The sequence below is a fragment of the Balaenoptera acutorostrata genome, chromosome 14, assembly GCF_949987535.1.
Source record: "Balaenoptera acutorostrata chromosome 14, mBalAcu1.1, whole genome shotgun sequence".
Lineage (NCBI taxonomy): Eukaryota > Metazoa > Chordata > Mammalia > Artiodactyla > Balaenopteridae > Balaenoptera > Balaenoptera acutorostrata.
In genome coordinates, this window is record NC_080077.1 from 88,252,815 (window position 1) to 88,257,663 (window position 4,849).

Genomic DNA, 4,849 nt, shown 5'->3' on the forward strand with positions numbered 1-4,849 from the left:
CTGGGTCTTGGCGTTGAGATGGAGATCTCTGGGAGATTTTTGCCATTTGATATTATGTGGATCTGGAAGTCTCTGGTGGACCAATGTCCTGAACTTGGCTCTGCCACCTCAGAGGCACAGCTGTGATGCCTGGCTGGAGCACCTAGATCCTGTCATCCACATGGCTGAGAATAAAAGGGGGAAAAAAGGAAAGAAAGAATGAAAAAGATAAGATAAAATAAGATAAAATAAAAAGCTATTAAAATAAAAAATAAAAAAATAGTTATTAAAACAAAATTTAAGTAATTATAAAAGAGAAAGAAAGAAACAAGAGAACAACGAAACCAGAAAACAAATCCAGCAATGATAACAAGTGCTGAAACTAAACCCTAGGACAGACGGTGAAAACAAAGCTCTACAGACAAAATCACACAAAGAATCATATGCACACACACTCACAAAAAGAGAAAAAGGGAAAAAATATATATATATCATTGCTCTCAAAGTCCACCTCCTCAATTTGGGATGATTCATTGTCTATTAAGGTATTCCACAGATGCAGGTACATCAAGTTGACTGTGGAGACTTAATCTGCTGCTGTTGAGGCTGCTGGGAGAGATTTCCCTTTCTCTTCTTTGTTCGCACAGCTCCCAGGTTTCAGCTTTAGATTTGGACCCGCCTCTGCATGTAGGTCACCTGAGGGCGTCTGTTCTTTGCTCAGACAGGACGGGGTTAAAGGAGCAGCTGACTGGGGGGCTCTGGCTCACTCAGGCCGCGGGGAGGGAGGGGTACAGATGTGGGGGGAGCCTGCAGCGGCAGAGGCCGTCGTGACCTTGCACCAGCCTGAGGCGCACCGTGCGTTCTCCTGGGGAAGTTGTCCCTGGATCACGGGACCCTGGCCGTGGCGGGCTGCACCGGCTCCCTGGAGGGGCGGTGTGGAGAGTGTCCTGTGCTCGCACACAGGCTTCTTGGTGGTGGCAGCAGCAGCCTTAGCGTCTCATGCCCGTCTCTGGGGTCCAGGCTGATAGCCACGGCTCGCACCCATCTCTGGAGCTCGTTTAGGCGGCACTCTGAATCCTCTCTCCTCACGCACCGTGAAAAATTGTTCTCTTACCTCTTAGGCAGGTCCAGACTTTTTCCCGGCTAGCTGTGGGCACTAGCCCCCTTCAGGCTGTGTTCACACCGCCAACCCCAGTCCTCTCCCTGCGATCCGACCGAAGCCTGAGCCTCAGCTCCCAGCCCCCGCCCGCCCCAGCGACTGAGCAGACAAGCCTCTTGGGCTGGTGAGTGCTGGTCGGCACCGATCCTCTGTGGGGGAATCTCTCCGCTTTGCACTCTGCACCCCTGTGGCTGCGCTCTCCTCCGTGGCTTCGAAGCTTCCCTCCTCTGCCATCCGCAGTCTCCACCCGTGAAGGGGCTCCTAGTGTGTGGAAACCTTTCCTCCTTCACAGCTCTCTCTCACTGGTGCAGGTCCCGTCCCTATTCTTTTGTCTCTGTTTTTTCTTTTTTCTTTTGCCCTACCCAGGTACGTGGGGAGTTTCTTGCCTTTGGGAGGTCTGAGGTCTTCTGCCAGCATTCACTAGGTGTTCTGTAGGAGTTGTTCCACATGTAGATGTATTTCTGATGTATTTGTGGGGAGGAAAGTGATCTTACTCTTCCTCCATCTTGAATCTCCTCCTGTAATAATTATTAAATAAAGTTAAACCATATGATAATTCCCTATTAATAATATATCTGTTATAATAGATAAATAATAAACTATGGTTATGCTCAAATGGGATAATAGCAGTGAATGTGCCCTGGACACCCAAGGTAATAATCAATATTAGTCAAGTTGGTCTTCATTACTGAAGTAGTAGGTGGTTAGGGCTGATTTCTTAAACTGTTTCAAAAAACATGGGTCTACTAAGAGTTAAGGTACCATTTTGGTAATATTAGATTTGGCTTGAAATTCAAATACTACCTAAATCACCTGTCTGAATCACTTCTTTTGTTATGTGATTTCTGGGGTTGCTATAATAAGTATCAATAACATAATGGGGGAAAATACCATCTTATTTGTTAGATAGACCAGTTCCTGATACTCAAATGCAAGGTTTCAGCAAATGTGTAGTGCAAGCCAGCAGGCAAACAAGAGTTGATGCTTCAGCCTTGAGGCAGACTTTCTTTTTCTCCAAGAAACCACAGTTTTTGCTCTTAAGACTCTCAGCTGACTGGATGAGGCCCACCCACACTATGAAGGTCATGTTCTTTACTTAAAGTCACCTAATTTAGCTGATATCCACATCTGCAAAATAACTTCACAGTAACATCTGGATTAGTGTTTTATTAAATAACTGGGTACCATAGCTCAGCCAAGTTGACACATAAAATTAAATATCCTATCTCCCACCCACTAACACAATATCTAAATCTTGTTTACTTATCACTGTTGGGTTAGAAAAATGGTGTAAGGACCGGAAGCAATTGTTAGTTTAAGAGTCTTTACAAAGAAGAGGTCAATATTGTTAAGCTGTTCTTCGGCTGGACCTAAAGCAAAGGTAAAGGAGAATTTCACAGACAACTGCAAATACAGACACAATTTTTGCAAGCCTGGGCTCCTGTCTATTCACAAAGGTGACATATCTTATACTTTGCAATTGACCAAGCAGATAGCAACCTGTGCTGTCTAAGGGAGAAGAAAGGAGGATGGAACCAACAGAGTTCTGAAAGCTTTTCTTTTGTCGCCACAGACCTTGAGTAAATCCACTTTAAAAAAAATGGGAGCTCTAGCAGATGCTCTTGGCACACTGTCCAAACCCCATGGCACTCATCATTCCCTGGAGTGCAAGGTTAGTGCCCCCTCAGCACAAGGCCTCGTCGGTGGAGCTGCCCCCATGTCCTCACCTGGAGGCACTTCCCGGATGCAGCACAGCCCTCAGCACATCCTGAAGCATTTCAAATCCTGGGCTGACCCCCCAGCAGGGGCCTCATTCACATGCTCAGCCACATGGCAGAGACACTGCATCAGGGCCAGCTGCAGGCCATCCTGGTCATCCAGCTCACCATCGCTCCTGGGACCAACAAGCTGGGCATGTCCACACACAAGGAGTTTGAGCAGCTGGTGCCTGTGTCAGTCCTCGCGCTGATAGGCACAGCGGGCTGGCCCCAATGCACCGCTGTCCTGGTTGCCAGCCTGTGTCAGGTCCTGGTCCCCAAGTCCAAGTGGCGAAGCAAGATCTTGCTGGTGCGCAGCTTCTACGGCGTGGACTACTCGGTCTCCATGGATGAGGGAGCCCGTCATTGGGGCCAGTGAGGACCCATCTGCTGCAGCCTTGGCCCAAGAGTTCCAGACCTCACCCTGTTGTCCTGCTTCCTGGCATTTCGTGTCCAGCTACACACGTGACCCTCCCACACAGCCCAGCATGCTGCTGGCACTCTATAGACCATGGGGGGATGACACCCCACGTTCTGCTTCCACCCTCTCCACACCCACTCCCGGCCTCTCCCAGGTACATCCATATGCTGAAGGACCACGAGCCCCAGATCTTGTGGGACAGCCAGGCCGCAGAGTACTTTTTCTAGTACAAGGAAAGCCAAGAAGGAAGCAAGTCGTCCTCTACCTGTCGCTGAAGACCTTGCAGTTGGGGCTGGAGTTGGCCAGGGAGCTGGACATCGGGGTGTCCATCTGGGAGATGGGCCAGTGCCTGGACTCCTTCTATGACATGCAGTAGGCCCGGCCTGGGGCCAGAGTGTGCTTTTCCAAAAGCTTCCTCTTAAGGAAGCGCCAGGCTGTTAACATCTCTGGACACATGTCTCAAGTGCTGATGGATATAGAAGCTGGAGGATACATACCTCAGCTCCCCAGCTCTGTGTGGGACGACTCTGTGGGGTGGTCAGTCCAGTCTCTGTTTCCCAGTGACCCAGAGTGGGAGCCTATTCATCATACAGTCTGCAGTGGTCTCCTTTCTGCTGTGTGTCACTTCCTCTCTCTCCTACTGATGTTTCCTGGGATTACCTCCAAAATAAAACACTTGCAGTGGAATCTTTGACTCAGACTCTGCTCTGGGGAGAGAGCATGGATAGGATCTCCACCTGAGAAAATACATGTGAAATTCTTCACATCATCTTACTAAAAACTTTGAGAAATGATACAATAAAAAATTCCATAACCCCTATATTCGGCATACTCTAAACTTATTTAACGACATAATGCATTTTTTATATTACTATCCTTACAAACTAGAGTTCTATACATTAAACTTTGAGAAACGCTGACCCAGAACAAAACTGAGTGTATTTTTCCATAATCCTTAACTGCTGTGATTATTAATTTCTTTATTAAAAAGATATATTTATGGCACTCTTCCTTTTTAGCCATATAATTATCAAACTTGTGTAGACTTTCTCTATTGATGAATTTATTTATATTTAGTGTTCGTGAAATGAAAGTCTTTCTAGATAAGACACAGCATGCAGACACAATATAGTTAAGAATACAATATATTTTACTACACAAACATGAAAATTTTCTGTGTGAAAAAATATTGTAGTAAGTCCTAAGACAAATTGTAAACAAATATTTACAAGTCATATCTCAAAGACATAATTTTATTTATATAAAAACTCTATTAAATCTGTGGAAAGAAGAGGTCAATACCAAAAAAAATAAGGTGGACAAAGGGTATGACAGACTATTAATAGGAAATAAATACTTTTAAAATATAAAAAAAATGCTCAGCTACATCTTATGGCAGCTTCATATGCACAAACTATCACCACACATTCTCCTGTGTGACATTTTCTCTTATGTGAATGGTCAAAGCTCAGTAACTTAATATATTATCGTATAACTATACTCCTTATGGGAGTATAGGCTGAAACAATTCCC

The 4,849-nt window shown here is 45.7% G+C and overlaps 1 pseudogene; it reads left to right on the top strand.

Annotated features, from left to right (window-relative positions):
- The first annotated feature begins 2,781 nt into the window (after positions 1-2,781).
- On the top strand, positions 2,782-3,692 carry LOC130704727 (chitinase domain-containing protein 1-like; annotated as a pseudogene).
- Positions 3,693-4,849: the final 1,157 nt, after the last annotated feature.